Source organism: Thalassophryne amazonica, chromosome 20, assembly GCF_902500255.1.
Source record: "Thalassophryne amazonica chromosome 20, fThaAma1.1, whole genome shotgun sequence".
Lineage (NCBI taxonomy): Eukaryota > Metazoa > Chordata > Actinopteri > Batrachoidiformes > Batrachoididae > Thalassophryne > Thalassophryne amazonica.
Window position 1 is genome coordinate 56,538,323 of NC_047122.1, and position 18,391 is coordinate 56,556,713.

The 18,391-nt window shown below is 39.8% G+C and overlaps 1 protein-coding gene across 5 annotated transcripts in view; it reads left to right on the plus strand.

The window, feature by feature from the left end:
* Positions 1–18,391, plus strand: part of col16a1 (collagen, type XVI, alpha 1) — a 177,212-nt gene that overhangs the window by 21,783 nt on the left and 137,038 nt on the right. The gene's annotated exons all lie outside the window — the stretch shown is intronic.

The window sequence follows — 18,391 nt, forward strand, 5'->3', positions numbered from 1 at the left end:
CAGAATGATCAAATTCAGATTTGTTTAAATGTATCTAGTTTAAAACAGATCTATGTTATTTTTATCAATAGATGAGAACCACTTAAAGTTATTGAACTCACAGTTGAGTCTTTTTAACATAGATTAAACCTGTCAGTCCTTGGTGAAAATCACTTAAAATCAGTTATTCATAATGAGGAAAGTTTAAGTCTTTAAATGGGACAAAAACTGGCATGTAATGTGTATTCTTGATGCAATATTTCATAAAAAGTTTTATAAAAATGGGTAATGTCTCAATTTCTCAATAATTAATAGTTTTAAACATAATAATTCAATCTGTAACCAATTACATATGCTTACACTTTAGTCAAGCTTGTGTGTGTGTGTGTGTGTGTGTGTGTGTGTGTGTGTGTGTGTGTGTGTGTGTGTGTGTGTGTGTGTGGGTGTGGGTGTGGGTGTGGGTGTGGGTGTGTGTGCGCGCGCGCTGAGACTTGTGGCCACAGTGAAAATAGTTCTTTCTCATGTGATGCTGGTGGCCGCTGGTAGCAGTGCGGTCAGGCTGTGGCAAAGAGGCGTATGTGTTTATCATGTGTGGTTGTGTTCACAACCCATCAATCATCTCAGAATTGCTCATGAGAAAGGTTTGTATGCATAGAGTGTGTGTGTGTTTCTGTATGTGGGTACAGTATGTGTTTGTGATTTTTACTGTTGAATTACATTATTGGTCTTAATAATGTTAATAAGAACTCACGTATCGGGCAGAAATCCTCAAACTTTTCTAGTTACTGTTCTTTATGTATTTTTTTTTCCCAAATGTGAGGAGTTGCTGATTTGCTGAAGGAATTATTGCTATTTCTGACATTTTACAGTAGCAACTAGAGTTTGACTAAACAAACAACCCTGATGGGAAGCAGTGTGGCGCTGGCTTAAATTTGTAACTCACAGTTTGTGACCAGTGTATTCGAAGCTGTAGCTAAATTGGGAGGAAATGTGTTTTCCGGCTGTTTTCTTCAATCAATTCTTGACCTCAGAGAAGCTTGGCCACTTTGAAAAATGTAAATTAACATTTTTTGACATTTTCTTTCAGAAGCAAAAACCCAGTTAGGGGCCACGTTTGGGGCAAAAATGTCAAACTTTGCAGTTGATAAAGATCAGGATCAAAATTCAAACATGTCACTCTGTGACAGACTGAAATGCCAACCCACCTTTGGTTAAATTAAAATGGTGACTGATGTTTATCAAAAATTTGACCAAGACATCGATCTCAGATAAAGTTGGGAACAGTAACAAACTCATTATATATTTTAGGGCTGGCTGAAAAAAAGAATAGAATAGAATAAAATAGAACAAAAGCTTTATTTGTCACTATACACATGCAAAGAGAAAAGAAAAAGTATCATGATAATTAATGAAGACAAAATTTATGGTGATAATATTGATAGGTTTTGGACATTTTTACTCAATAAAGCTGGATCTGAAACCTGTTAAGGCATGAAAGCGGCTGTGCAAGATAACTAATGTCATACTCTAATGTTGAGGAAATCATTGGCAAAACAGGTAATGTAACTAAGGGTTATAGTTGAGCCCATATTTAACCCTCTGGGGCTGACACTGTCATATATGACAGCTGAGACCAAGCTTTATTAAATTATAAATAACTTTTTAATGATATGAGATAGAAACTTACTTTTTTTTGCTGAAAAGTTAACTCTGTGGACTTTCGAGCCACCGTCCACCATCTTTGTACTCCTCATAGAAGCTGTGTGACGACGTGAGAAATGTGAGTGTCCAATTGGATTTGGTTCACTGTCACATGGTTTTCCAAAATCCAATCATAGGGCAGATTCACCTCACGTGACACACCAAAGATTGTTTTTAGGAGTGATGTGTTACTAGTTGGCCCATCTGAATAGCCCCCTGGCTACTCCAATGCGTCCTGTGCCATTACGCACAGCGAAAGTGAAGGTAATCAATCAATCAATCAATCAATTTTTTTTTTTATATAGCGCCAAATCACAACAAACAGTTGCCCCAAGGCGCTTTATATTGTAAGGCAAGGCCATACAATAATTATGTAAAACCCCAACAGTCAAAACGACCCCCTGTGAGCAAGCACTTGGCTACAGTGGGAAGGAAAAACTCCCTTTTAACAGGAAGAAACCTCCAGCAGAACCAGGCTCAGGGAGGGGCAGTCTTCTGCTGGGACTGGTTGGGGCTGAGGGAGAGAACCAGGAAAAAGACATGCTGTGGAGGGGAGCAGAGATCGATCACTAATGATTAAATGCAGAGTGGTGCATACAGAGCAAAAAGAGAAAGAAACAGTGCATCATGGGAACCCCCCAGCAGTCTACGTCTATAGCAGCATAACTAAGGGATGGTTCAGGGTCACCTGATCCAGCCCTAACTATAAGCTTTAGCAAAAAGGAAAGTTTTAAGCCTAATCTTAAAAGTAGAGAGGGTGTCTGTCTCCCTGATCTGAATTGGGAGCTGGTTCCACAGGAGAGGAGCCTGAAAGCTGAAGACTCTGCCTCCCATTCTACTCTTACAAACCCTAGGAACTACAAGTAAGCCTGCAGTCTGAGAGCGAAGCGCTCTATTGGGGTGATATGGTACTACGAGGTCCCTAAGATAAGATGGGACCTGATTATTCAAAACCTTATAAGTAAGAAGAAGAATTTTAAATTCTATTCTAGAATTAACAGGAAGCCAATGAAGAGAGGCCAATATGGGTGAGATATGCTCTCTCCTTCTAGTCCCCGTCAGTACTCTAGCTGCAGCATTTTGAATTAACTGAAGGCTTTTTAGGGAACTTTTAGGACAACCTGATAATAATGAATTACAATAGTCCAGCCTAGAGGAAATAAATGCATTAATTAGTTTTTCAGCATCACTCTGAGACAAGACCTTTCTGATTTTAGAGATATTGCGTAAATGCAAAAAAGCAGTCCTACATATTTGTTTAATATGCGCTTTGAATGACATATCCTGATCAAAAATGACTCTAAGATTTCTCACAGTATTACTAGAGGTCAGGGTAATGCCATCCAGAGTAAGGATCTGGTTAGACACCATGTTTCTAAGATTTGTGGGGCCAAGTACAATAACTTCAGTTTTATCTGAGTTTAAAAGCAGGAAATTAGAGGTCATCCATGTCTTTATGTCTGTAAGACAATCCTGCAGTTTAGCTAATTGGTGTGTGTCCTTTGGCTTCATGGATAGATAAAGCTGGGTATCATCTGCGTAACAATGAAAATTTAAGCAATACCGTCTAATAATACTGCCTAAGGGAAGCATGTATAAAGTGAATAAAATTGGTCCTAGCACAGAACCTTGTGGAACTCCATAATTAACTTTAGTCTGTGAAGAAGATTCCCCATTTACATGAACAAATTGTAATCTATTAGACAAATATGATTCAAACCACCGCAGCGCAGTGCCTTTAATACCTATGGCATGCTCTAATCTCTGTAATAAAATTTTATGGTCAACAGTATCAAAAGCAGCACTGAGGTCTAACAGAACAAGCACAGAGATGAGTCCACTGTCCGAGGCCATAAGAAGATCATTTGTAACCTTCACTAATGCTGTTTCTGTACTATGATGAATTCTAAAACCTGACTGAAACTCTTCAAATAGACCATTCCTCTGCAGATGATCAGTTAGCTGTTTTACAACTACCCTTTCAAGAATTTTTGAGAGAAAAGGAAGGTTGGAGATTGGCCTATAATTAGCTAAGATAGCTGGGTCAAGTGATGGCTTTTTAAGTAATGGTTTAATTACTGCCACCTTAAAAGCCTGTGGTACATAGCCAACTAACAAAGATAGATTGATCATATTTAAGATCGAAGCATTAAATAATGGTAGGGCTTCTTTGAGCAGCCTGGTAGGAATGGGGTCTAATAAACATGTTGATGGTTTGGATGAAGTAACTAATGAAAATAACTCAGACAGAACACTCGGAGAGAAAGACTCTAACCAAATCACTGAAAGCAGCCAAAGATAACGATACGTCTTTGGGATGGTTATGAGTAATTTTTTCTCTAATAGTTAAAATTTTGTTAGCAAAGAAAGTCATGAAGTCATTACTAGTTAAAGTTAATGGAATACTCAGCTCAATAGAGCTCTGACTCTTTGTCAGCCTGGCTACAGTGCTGAAAAGAAACCTGGGGTTGTTCTTATTTTCTTCAATTAGTGATGAGTAGAAAGATGTCCTAGCTTTACGGAGGGCTTTTTTATAGAGCAACAGACTCTTTTTCCAGGCTAAGTGAAGATCTTCTAAATTAGTGAGACGCCATTTCCTCTCCAACTTACGGGTTATCTGCTTTAAGCTACGAGTTTGTGAGTTATACCACGGAGTCAGGCACTTCTGATTTAAAGCTCTCTTTTTTAGAGGAGCTACAGCATCCATCTTCAATGAGGATGTAAAACTATTGACGAGATACTCTATCTCACTTACAGAGTTTAGGTAGCTACTCTGCACTGTGTTGGTATATGGCATTAGAGAACATAAAGAAGGAATCATATCCTTAAACCTAGTTACAGTGCTTTCTGAAAGACTTCTAGTGTAATGAAACTTATTCCCCACTGCTGGGTAGTCCATCAGAGTAAATGTAAATGTTATTAAGAAATGATCAGACAGAAGGGAGTTTTCAGGGAATACTGTTAAGTCTTCTTTTTCCATACCATAAGTCAGAACAAGATCTAAGATATGATTAAAGTGGTGGGTGGACTCATTTACTTTTTGAGCAAAGCCAATAGAGTCTAATAATAGATTAAATGCAGTGTTAAGGCTGTCATTCTCAGCATCTGTGTGGATGTTAAAATTGCCCACTATAATTATCTTATCTGAGCTAAGCACTAAGTCAGACAAAAGGTCTGAAAATTCACAGAGAAACTCACAGTAACGACCAGGTGGACGATAGATAATAACAAATAAAACTGGTTTTTGGGACTTCCAATTTGGATGGACAAGACTAAGAGTCAAGCTTTCAAATGAATTAAAGCTCTGTCTGGGTTTTTGATTAAGTAATAAGCTGGAATGGAAGATTGCTGCTAATCCTCCGCCCCGGCCCTTGCTACGAGCATTCTGACAGTTAGTGTGACTCAGGGGTGTTGACTCATTTAAACTAACATATTCATCCTGCTGTAACCAGGTTTCTGTAAGGCAGAATAAATCAATATGTTGATCAATTATTATATCATTTACCAACAGGGACTTAGAAGAGAGAGACCTAATGTTTAATAGACCACATTTAACTGTTTTAGTCTGTGGTGCAGTTGAAGGTGCTATATTATTTTTTCTTTTTGAATTTTTATGCTTAAATAGATTTTTGCTGGTTGTTGGTAGTCTGGGAGCAGGCACCGTCTCTACGGGGATGAGGTAATGAGGGGATGGCAGGGGGAGAGAAGCTGCAGAGAGGTGTGTAAGACTACAACTCTGCTTCCTGGTCCCAACCCTGGATAGTCACGGTTTGGAGGATTTAAGAAAATTGGCCAGATTTCTAGAAATGAGAGCTGCTCCATCCAAAGTGGGATGGATGCCGTCTCTCCTAACAAGACCAGGTTTTCCCCAGAAGCTTTGCCAATTATCTATGAAGCCCACCTCATTTTTTTGGACACCACTCAGACACCCAGCAATTCAAGGAGAACATGCGGCTAAACATGTCACTCCCGGTCCGATTGGGGAGGGGCCCAGAGAAAACTACAGAGTCCGACATTGTTTTTGCAAAGTTACACACCGATTTAATGTTAATTTTAGTGACCTCCGATTGGCGTAACCGGGTGTCATTACTGCCGACGTGAATTACAATCTTACCAAATTTACGCTTAGCCTTAGCCAGCAGTTTCAAATTTCCTTCAATGTCGCCTGCTCTGGCCCCCGGAAGACAATTGACTATGGTTGCTGGTGTCGCTAACTTCACATTTCGCAAAACAGAGTGGCCAATAACCAGAGTTTGATCCTCGGCGGGTGTGTCGTCGAGTGGGGAAAAACGGTTAGAGATGTGAATGGGTTGGCGGTGTACACGGGGCTTCTGTTTAGGGCTACGCTTCCTCCTCACAGTCACCCAGTCAGCCTGCTTTCCCGGCTGCTCGGGATATGCCAGGGGGTAACTAACGGCGGCTAAGTTACCTTGGTCCGCACCGACTACAGGGGCCTGGCTAGCTGTAGAATTTTCCACGGTGCGGAGCCGAGTCTCCAATTCGCCCAGCCTGGCCTCCAAAGCTACGAATAAGCTACACTTATTACAAGTACCGTTACTACTAAAGGAGGCCGAGGAATAACTAAACATTTCACACCCAGAGCAGAAAAGTGCAGGAGAGACAGGAGAAGCCGCCATGCTAAATCGGCTAAGAGCTAGTAGCTACGCTAAGCTAGCGGATTCCTAAAAACATGCAAAGTGAATAATGTGTAAATAATTTAGAGGTGATTCAGCAGAGGGAGTGCTTTAGTTAAGGCACGTAAAGATTACACTGTGAAACAAATCGTAATCTAGATAACTAGATCAATCTAACTGCGCAGATTAAACAGCTAACAGATACAGAAAAACACCGCTGTGCTCCGGAACAGGAAGTGATACAATACCGCAGTGAGAGCCAACCACCAGTAGAGGCAAGCAAGAGCCGTAAGGATTAAAAACTAAGCAGACGGAGAGCCTCTCATACAATGTCATGTGCTCAAACAGTGTGTGAGTATCAGGATTCCTCTACTAGTTTTGCTGTGAATGTTACTGGATAAGCCTGTGGCAAGCTCTCTCGCTCCGGCGTAATGCACTGTTTACCATATCAATGGAGTGAAGGGGGAGGGGCTACTCCTCAAACTGAATGAGCCTCGAAGTGTTAATGTTGCTTTCAGAGCAGGAGAGAAAAAACACTCAATCAACTTCATAGAAGAAGTTTGTGATGTGATCTTTGTGTAATAGCAGACAGAAATTGCTTTGAGATGAAGACAAACAAAACTTCATAGACCATTTTGTATATATTGTTCAAAATGTGCATTTGTGTTTATGGTTTGAACCTTCTTGTTGTACAGTCTTTCACACAATAGCTCAAATTACCTATATAAAGTGTCAAAACAGTTGTTTATATAGTATATATAGTATATTACATAGTTTGCTGTGTGTTTTGAATAAATGTGTGTGGAAAATTATTTCCACTTTATTTTTTCCTTTCTCATTTCTGATTGTAAACCTTTATTACACTTATAAAACACAACCAAAGCATATATATTATGAAAGAACAGGTTGTCCTGAAAAAAAAAAGAGATATAAAACTTGATTGTGGGATGCAGGGAGAGCTGTTAACAGCAATAATAAAACATTTATGCCAGGCGAGTGACCTGTCCAAAAAATGCCCTCGGTCCCCAGAGGGTTAAACCAGGATAACTACATAAAAGAAACAGGAATTGAACTGTAATGGACAAAGCACAACTGGTGACCCCAGAGCAGAGAAACACACTATTGTAAGCAGTTCAGCGGTTATATTTACAGTTGATATAACTGTAGATTTCATCACACTGATTAGCAGTAGTCTGTACAATAAAAGTGCCCAGGTAGGAACAGACTGGTGGATTAACTGATGAGACAACCTGAAAGCTGAACCACAAGGAAGGCAGACCGTGCGGAAACAGTGTCTATGTGGGAAACAGTAGTCAGGTTAACTAGCTGAGTAGGCAGACAGACATAACACAGTCATCAAACATACCAGGAAAACAGACCACGTGATGGCTGTCAAGGCTCAAGAAACATAAGGAGGCAGCATAAGGTAACAGCTGGAGGTCAAACATGAAGAAACAATGGAAGAAAGCAGGCATGAAAGCTCAGAAATCTGGCACTGGAGTGAATGGTTGTCAATGGCCATATAATGTGTCAGTCAAGTCTACAAAAATGTAGATATGGCAATGCATGGGGAAATACTGTTTTGTTACTGTTCTATTGCTTCTGAACAAAAGCTTTGGGCCCAAATTCTGTCCTGTGTTTAAACCAATTAAAATTAATTAATTATTAATAATCCAAAGGAAATATCACAAAAAAACCTTAAAAGTTATGAAAATTCATTTAGATTTAGCAATTTGATGACCATCCAACTAATCGTTAAAAAGTATCGGTACTGATATTGGCAATACTGGCCCTGTACTTACTTGGTATCGGATCGATAGCTAATCTTACAGTATTGTGCACACTAGCATGCACATGAAACCAGAGTTCAAAGTGACTGTGAACAGGAAGTAAAGCCAGTCTAAGTACACAAGGAGCACACATGTCAGAGTAAGAGCATACGATACGATATGATACTATACACTGTATTGTCCCTTCCGGGAAATTTGTCTTAGACTCCATGAGCATGAGGAATGCGCCAGCGTGCTGGCCAACCGGTGCGTGCACTTGTTTCCAGAGTCATTGGTTCCTGGTTCCTTTCCTTTCTCCATGTAATGTGAAGATTCATCAAGAAGGGTACCCAGTGTAAAACCTGTGTCAAATCAATATGCAGATCCGTCTTGGATATACTGTGTTGACCCATGCTGAAAACAGGGAGAACTTACAAGGCAAACTAACTTGTGTTTTTAACCCCCTGGGGTGCAAGGGTAGTGTTTTGATTGTGTAATACCGTCAATAATTTCTGTTTTAAGACAGTTCAAAATTGGCAGCATTGTGAAATTGAAAAAATACATTTCATTGATAAATACTATAAATAAATGGTTACGTTGGACAGGTGGAGATGGACTGGCTGTGGTGTGGTTCTCATCAAGCACCTGGAGCAGTTCCTTGATGTCATGGATATGGGAAAAAGTAACACTGGTGCATGCTGATGGATGTCTTGACTTGATGAAAACTACTATTGATCAATACTGATTGTGTTTTTTTGACGTATCACCTACCCTACAGTATATTGCAGAATATTTAGATTTTTCCTTGGTCGCTGTATCTACAGTTACACTATATGCAAAGTAGCAAATCTAGTAGGAAATGTTCATGTATCCATCTCCTGACTTGTCTGTGAAAGTGATGATTGTATAAAACAATAATCCTGATACCTACATTGCCCTGGCAAACCATCGCATTATTTGAAACTCACCTCACCCAAAAAAGACTACATAGGTTTCTACAACCACCTTATTACGGCCTAAGTTTTAATGTTAAGTAACTTCTGGTGGCCGAAATGTTGAAGCACACCTTTAAATGTTGAGGATCTACTGAGAATCTAGCTGACTAACCAAACAGTTGTCGAACTGGCATCACCTCCAGGGGGAGTCGTAGACTGTCCTCCACTTCACACTAGGGAATCTGGAGATAAGCACCGGCCCCAACGAGCCTCTGGGCCTATATAAGAGTTACTTCTTCTGTCAAAATATGTCAGATAGACTGTGGAAAGCCAGAGCGAGAACTCAAGAGGCAGAGACGTGATAAAAATTCAGTTTTATTGTGTTGTTTTATTTATTTAGAATTCTGTACTGAACTGTCATACTTCCTCATCACCCTGTCAGTATGTATCTCAGGGACCTCTTTGGTAATATCACTCGGGGCAGTGAGGAAGGGCGGCTAATTCTCCACAGATTCACTAGACTCTGATGGGAGGCTTTTTGAGGAGAAAGGTCTCTCTGGGGAGACTGCAGTCAGAGCTTTTCAGACGAAATTGAGTCAGCTTGCGGCTCCCCCGAGTCCTGGAAGAAACTGCTTTCTCAAGTGCAGCTACAACAGTTTGTCACAGCCAAAGCCACACACGTCCGTGCACAGACGTACACATGCACGTGCTATCACTATTGCACCGACTCATCCAAATCTCTACTAACAGCTAATTTGCTGACATTACAGCAGGGAAGCAGGTTTAAGTAAGAATAGTGTTGAGGAGTTGAGCTGGATCATTAAACTGCACTTCTGTAGTATACCAGCCAGAGAGCCTCTTCCCCACAGGGAACTGTCTTTGGAAAAGTATTACTCATATATATATATATATTTATATATATATATATATATATATATATATATATATATTCTCTCTCTCTCATCAAAGTCGTATGTAGTCTGAAATAAGGGGTTTATGTATTGTTTTTTAGTCACTTGCTTTCTTTCTAATTTAAGTAGTTCTTGATTACCAATTAACATAATTTGCAGGGAAACAAAAGTCTAACTTCTGTTTCAATCTGCATCAGATGCTTAAAGTGCTTTACAATTATGCCTGACATTCACCCATTCACACAGACACACTGATGTCAGGGTGCTGCCATGCAAGGTGTTCACTACACACCGGGAGCAACTCGGGGATTAAGGACCTTGCCCAAGTGCCCTTAGTGATTTTCCAATCAGGCTGGGGTTTGGACCCAGGATCCTCTGGTCTGAAGCCCAACACACTAGACCATCACCTCCCCAATAAATGAATAAATGATGTGCATCATACAGCCTGCTGCATATTGCGATCAGTGTCTAACTATTGTATACAATGGCTATTACACAATTCAGGATCAGTATTTTTGCAGTGGAAAGATTTGATGTGATTCAATTCAGTGCAATATGATGCAGTCCAATACAATTATTAGTTTTAATGTTGGTATTCCTTTTCCCTCGGGGTGGGCGATGTCATAATCATCACTATTGTGAGAGTTTGCCACAATATGAACTGTGCAATACCATCAAGACTGTGATAATATAGAATACACCTTCTTCCTTACAAAAAAAAAAATTGGCCAGGAAAAATAACACAAAGAAATACACATTAATTTTGAGAGAAAAAACAAACAAACAAAAAAAACAAAAACTAGTGGGTGATATGCAGAGGAAGGACACGGAAACATAGTGAGACTGTGAGGCTACTGGAAGCCGCACTCATACATGTGCTGTGCCCAATCCAGTGCATCCAGAAATTACTCACAGTGCTTCGCTTTTTCCACATTTTGTTATGTTACAACCTTATTCCAACATGTAGTCAATGCATTTTTTTTTCGCTCAAGCTTCTACTCGCAACACCCCAAATTATGCACTGTATGTGTGTGCCCAAGGGATGCCACTTCTGAGTGCAGGGAGAGGAGGGATGGGGGAGTGGACATGGTTGAACTGAACCAACAGGCAAGCTGTTTAAGTCTTAATCATTAATTAGAATTAGAATCAGAATCAGAATCAAATTTATTGCCATGTTCTGGTGTCATTGGTACACAAATAACAATGAAAAGAAAAGGAAAAAATACTTTTGTAAGAAGTAAAGGAGTCAAATAGACAAAACTATGTTCACTGTCAAATAAATATAACAGTGGAATGGGGCTGTGCAAAGACATGCAGCTGTACAGTACCTTTCAGTGCAGGGATGATCAATCTGTACTTTGTGGAAGTGGGGGGAAGGCAGGGTAAATGGGGTCTCTGGCTTTATTTATAAGCCTAGCTGCAAATGGAAAGAAGTTGTTTGTGTCTTGACATTTTGGTCCTGATGGACCTCAGCCATCTGCCAGAGGGTAGGGTGACAGGGATCGGCCACTATCTTCCTTGCTCACCTCAGGGCTCTGGAGGTGTACAGGTCCTGTAGGGATGGCAGATTGCAGTTGATCACATTCTCTACTGCGTGGATGATACGTTGCAGTCTGCACTTGTCCTTAGCAGTGGCAGCAGTGTACCAGATGGTGCTGGAGAAGGAGATGATGGACTCAATGATGGCAGTGTAACACAGCTACCAACCTTATAAACATATAAAATGTAAAACTATTTGGTTTTAAGTCATATTGTCACCCATCCTTTTCCCTGATAAATCGGAATAAGACAAAAGTGGGATTGCTCACCTCGCAATACATATTTGATCAAAAAAAAAAACACAGACCTTCTTTGAGTTTTTTTTTTTTTTTTTTCTGGTGTGCTGCAGGGGATGTTGTAGCACATTTCTTTCCTTTTGTTCACCACTGGGGGCAGCACTACATAGAGTTGCAGAAAGTACTGCACAGAATAAATCCAGAAAAAGATGGCAGTCATCGTTAGCATGGCATAAATAGCATAGCATATCTTTTCTGTCGTGAACCATATGACAATGTCAACAAATGTTTAAAAGAACATAATTCAAATGGTAACATTTATCCTTTATAACGTCTCCCACTATGGGACATGTTGATTTTGTATTACTCTCACAAGGACGATTTTGCTCTGACCTGTGAACTTTTATGAGAATTGGAAGGCATGGAAGTTGCAAACCAAGCTGAAATTATTTGATTTGTAATGTATATTACCATTGTGCAATTCATAGAATATCAACGACCCTGCTCTTTATCATTTTCTTAAAAGGGTTGGGGATTATACTGCTTTCTATGTCGTGATAATCCCTGGTTATATGAGTGTTAAGCTTTTTACAGCCCATTTAAAGCAGTTAAAGAAGCCTTTTAGTGTCTGGGAGTAGCGGCATTGAATCAGCACTGCTCATGGATGGTGACCTTCAGTGTATGAATAAATTACCCTTTGGGCAGTGTTACAACATGAAACTATAGAAATACTTTTGAGCAAAACTCTTTAACTTGACACTTGAATTGACTTGTCCTGTGACCCCTATTCAGAACACGTTGTGTAGTGGCCATTGGCTCAGAGTTGTGTGCAGAAAAAGCAATTTGGCATGCAAATTAATAAATTTCGGACCCTGATACATCAACAGTGAGGGAAGCAGTGTAGAGACTGAATGCATAATACTGCAGCCGTGATAATATTCAGAACAAAAACATGACCCTTGCCTAAAAACATAATATAACGTAATATTATTTCCTTCGATGACACAGCGTAGGGGAACTCTAATCAAACTGTGTGAGGACACATTTTCTGAAAGGGGGAGCAGGGAAAAGGGGAGAGGATGAATTTTTTCTCATTATTTGGGGTGCTGTAGACAAGATAGGGGCATATTGTTTGAAAACCATGGTTAAATGGATTTTGTAAAACAGGTCACCTTTAAACTTTGGGGACACTGCCCCTACAATTTCCAATAGTCCAGTTGTGTTTTGTCTATTTCAGTAAGCGTTCAAAAATGCAAATGAAATGAATGCAGAGTGCGGAATGAAAGCCTCATCTGCATCCAAAATTGGCAGTGAACAGAAATAATCCTTTACTCAATTCCAGTAAAAGAAGCATGAGTCAAATGTGCATGTGGAATCGAACTCTGTGAATCTAACTCGCTGTGAGGTAAGAGCGCGAACCAGTAGTGCTGCAAATAATTGAAACAATCCAGCAAATGGTGATACAAGCACAAAAGTTGGCACAAACACTCCTTAGACATTAATCTTTTGAAAAAAAAAAAAAATGACTAGCCACTTGAATTTTCAATAGGTGGCCAGGTAGGGGTCAATTGAAGAATTACCCAGGGGTCAAAATTAAAAATGCTCCAATCAAAGTGAAAACTACACCACATTATTTGTCTGATCATAGCGATTCCAAAAAGGTATAGTTTGGACTATCTATGACTGAATTCCATGGAGTTATGGGGTAAAAATAGCAAGAATGGAAGTTAATGTTCCTTCAATTTTGATAAAAAGTGATGCAAATTATTGGTTGAGTTAATAGGATTAATACGTAAATTGAATAGTCTTGACTATGCTGAATGCTTGGTCTCCAAAGTAAAGGTCAAACAATGTTGATGTCCATTGGATTCTATGACGTGACATATGTTACCGTGTAACATGATAACTAAGCATGACACATGGTCCAAGCTATTCCTTTTTAAAACCCTGCTAACTCAACTAATAATTTGCTTTTTTTTTTCTTTTTTTTTTTTTTTAACAGAATTGGAGCAACTTTAAGTTTTGACCCCTGTACAAACTGAAGCTGACTTTTGTCGCCATTTTTACTGTTTTCCCCATAACTCCTGAACATTCAGTCACAGATAGTCCAAACTATACCTTTTTGGAATTGTTATGATCAGACAAATAATGTAGTGTAGTTTTCAATTTGACTGGAGCATTTTTATTTTTCACCCCTCTGTAATTCTTCAATTGACCCCTACCTGGCCACCTATACAAAATTCAAGTGGCTAGTCATTTTTTTTTTTTTTTTCAAAAGAATAATGTCTATGAGTGTTTGTGCCAAATTTGAAGCTTGTATCACCATTTGCAGGATTTTGATCTAACTATTCTCTTAGCTGCTGCACGACATCTCACAAAACTTTATACATGATACTGAGTTCACAAGAATGAGCTGAGATGAGATGATGTTTTTACTGAACACAATTTAAAAAAAAAAAAGTTCCTTTATGGCATATGATAGAAAAAAGAAAAATCCTTGATTTGAAAGTCAGAAAAAGCAAAACGATGTATGTGCATTTTGAAATCTTTGAACTAGACATCTTGTATTGATGGTCATTTCAGTTCTACGTATGCATATGAATGAACATATTCAATAAATGACAGGACAATATGCAGGTCTGTAAAAGGTTTTGCCACAAACTCAACTGCCTGGTATATGATTTCTGTCATATTTACATAACGTTTGTCTTTTCTGTCCCTCTGTCACCGTTTAATATTTCCATTCTGTATCGCTGACCAAACGGTCCCCTATAAAAATTGGTCCACCCTGCCTTCACTGTACCTTCACTGCGCATGCATCTGAGACTGACTCTCTGAGCCTGACTCTCTACACCCAAAGCAGTCAAAGGGAATAATGTGGTTATTAACGATCAAATCACAAATTAAAACTTCTTAAATCATTCTAAAGTCAGTTTTAAGCAGAAATGAGGCAATAATTGGTGTATCGCTACTGACGCTCTGAAATGACGTAGGCTGCTGTGCTTTGATCGGTCCCCACTGGCGGCGCCAAAGGAGGGCTTAAGCCCACCCAATAATAAGCCAAGCCCCCCTTAGCCCCCCCAATAATTCTGCCAATAATGTGAATAGCGACTGACATATTTGTGAATCTCAACTGCAGTTTTGCGCTGAGAATGTCTCAATATTGCGTAACTGAGCAAAGTGATGAATGTGTGTGTTCGGTGATCCACCAATGCTGAATCACCCTTCACAAACAGAATTTTCAGTTTTGCAAATAAACATTTATTTGTAAAAACCCACACAAGTTACAAATCAGAAATTTGTGTGTTGTGGATCACAAAGCACATGTGCAAATCAAAGGATATTTGTAAATCACCCTCTGTGCATTTGCAAGTATTAATGAGACAAATTTAACTCCATACTCCAAAAATTTAGGTTTCCTAAATATTTATTACGGCCACTCTTAAAACTTCACTTATCTTTATTTATACCTATGTGCAAGTTTACTGAACTTGCAATCATTCTAAGTGATGTGTGTGTGCACTGATACCACATTTTAGAGCAATTTACTATATACTGTTCATTTCAATGACATTTTGTGGCGCCCCTCCAACTTTTACCCCAGCCCCCCGTCATCTCCCCCAACAAAAAATTCCTGGCCCCTCCACTGCCAGTCCCCATTTTTTATTATGAAACAATGCTGAATTTATGTGGAAATAATTTTTGTACAAAAGCTTCAGATATCTGTCGCTGAGATAGATAATGACTGGAGTGCAGTTTTACGCTTTAACTTCCTCACATTTTTCAATACCAAACGGTTGACATTTATTAAGCAGGATCGAAGTGATAATCAGTGAATTGCTGGTCACCTTCAGAAATTACACTGCGGACACTTTGAAATGATGAATGCACAGTGAAGGCAGGGTGGACCGATTTTACGGAGGACCGTTCGGTCTGTGACACTGGCACCCAAAATGTTGCCATGCAAGCGGTTTAAAAGTGGTGTGGGTCGTCTTCTTTTCTAATTTCATCAGACTCTGACATCATGCTGGCTGCAGCTGGATACTACTCTGCAGGGCTGAGAGAGGAAAGAATGTCGAATTGGAATTGTGGTTCATGTCGATTTCAGTGATAAGACTTGTACAATTTTACTCGATCTAACAGGCGACTGTACTCAGGAAGAGATTATCCCTTGAGAGTGAAAAGGTTTTTCCTCCGTCTGATTGTTTGTCTAAAAAGGCATTGCCCTGATCACACAGTGCTTTTATGAAAACTTTAGAAATCGTCAGCATAGAGTGTAATGACAGCTGTGTCGTTACATCCCTTCTAAGCCGTGGTCTACTAACTGCAAGTGGTGAGTGAATTTTGGAAGTGGGCTTCTCAGTGCAAAGGCCTATGAGAGGGAAAATATGAGCTCATCCCACTTACATGCAGCATTTGAAGTCGTTTCACTCCTCTGTACTGCAGTTGTATCTCTGAATAACAACAAGGAATGTTCTCTCTCGTGTGTTATACCAAACCCTGACAACAGACAAAGACTCTCCCTCTACTGTGCTATGTCACTTTTTTGTTCTTTCACTCTCAGTCAGTCATTTCTGTCATTTTACCCTTAAATAGGATACACGGTGTTGCCATATTGAATCGACAACTACATGATCCTGCATGCTGCCTTATTTTTAAGGGAAGCAAAATGAACAAAAGACTCACATGTGTTTTTACTTCTTATCTTTGAGAGGGAGAGAGAAAGAGAGAGAGAGAGAGAGAGAGAGAGAGAGAGAGAGAGAGAGAGAGAGAGAGAGAGAGAGAGAGAGAGAGAGAAACAGTACTGGTCACCAGCCCAGTCATCTTGAAATGCCACATCGTCAGGCATATTCAGTTAATACCATAGACTGTCTTATTACAAACACCCAACACGCAGACACTGTGAGCTCACTTCTGACCTCTTTGAGAATGAAATCATTCTGCCGAGTTTTGTGGAACACAAACTGAATTAAAAGTAACAGGCTGTTGGCTTTGGCAAATTGTGGTGAAACAAAGGGAGCAGTAGATACAGCTATTGATTGCTGAACCTTCTGAGGTTCACCACCCACCACGATGCAGGAGAGGTCACGCACACAATTCTGGGTTGGAAAATTAGTTAGCCTGGAACCACCAAGTCCATATTCTATGTGTTAGCCAGTTGAGCATAGAGCCGTTGCAGGAATGGTCACACAAGCATAAAGCTGAACTGCATTCAGATGAAAGCGTGGGGCAGTACACCAGTGTCATACTGATGTAAAGAGATAAATCAGGCTTCACCCCTCCCCCCTCCCCAAAGGCCAGAAATATCAATTCCACAGACAAAATAATACAAAATATCCATTCATTTACAAATCAGTGGTCATTTCCGCCCAGCGGCAGCTCTAATCCACAGTGCATTACTCAGGCTGTGATGACTGGTCAGTGCAGTAATTAATCTATATTTTTCCCATCTGTTGAGGGATGGCACGGTGGCTTAGTGATTAGAATTGTTGCCTCACAGCAAGAATTTCCTATGATAGCTTCCTGCCTTCCTCCCCATATTCATATGGGCTCCAGCTTCCTCCCACTTCAATAAACATGTGACATTGGGAGCAACTCAAGGATTAAATGCCCTGGTCAAGTGATTGTGATTTCCCTCACTTCAGGGATCCTCTCATTACAAGCCCACCTCTCTAGCCTCTAGACCATTACCTCTCCAACAGTACTAACTAAACACTTGACACTTTGCCATATTTGACAGTTCTTATCGCATCTCGTCTGCACCACAATGCTGTTTTCGCCCCATCCTGTCTATGGCTGATGCTGAGACTCTGATTCACGCATTTGTCTCTTCTAGATTGGATTATTGTAATGCTTTATTTTCTGGTCTGCCGCAGTCTAGCATTCGAGGACTTCAGTTGGTGCAGAATACTGCTGCCAGAATTTTGACACAAAGTAGAAGGTTTGACCACATTACTCCCATTCTGGCATACCTTCATTGGCTACCGGTTTCTGCCAGATTAGATTTTAAAGTTTTATTGTTGGTTTATAAAATTGTTCATGGACTGGCGCCTTCCTACCTGCGAGGCCTTTGCGTTCGCATGGCGCAGGGCTTCTGTGTGTTCCGAGGATGAACAAAAAGTCTGTGGCGTATAGAGCCTTCTCCTACCGTGGTCCGGCTCTTTGGAATGATCTACCTGCTGTTATTCGGCAGTCTGACACAGTGGAGATTTTTAAATCAAGACTGAAGACCCACTTTTTTAGACTGTCTTATCATTAATTTTTTAATCTGTTTGTGTTTGCTTTGTAATTTCTTTTTATTCTACTGTGTTTTATCTTTTAACTGTCTTGCTTTTAATTTTGAATTTAGATTAATTTGTGTTGTTGTGAATTATGTGAAGCGCCTTGGTGTGACTTTGTCGTGATTTGGCGCTATATAAATTAATAAATTAAGTTAAATTAAATTAAATTTACAGGCTGCCTGGACATGCAGCTTTATTTCTTAAAGTGCCTTGACACTTGCATGCATTTAATCCCCGCACTGCCGTGCAATCTCCATCATGCCAATGTGACCCTTACACTTTGTGTCACTGGATGCTGCATTATATTAAATAATTGTTTCAAAAGGGATTAATCATTTGTTCTCATAATTTGGCTGATGAAGCCACCTCTAATCGCCTCCAGAATCACAGAGGAATTTTCTACAGC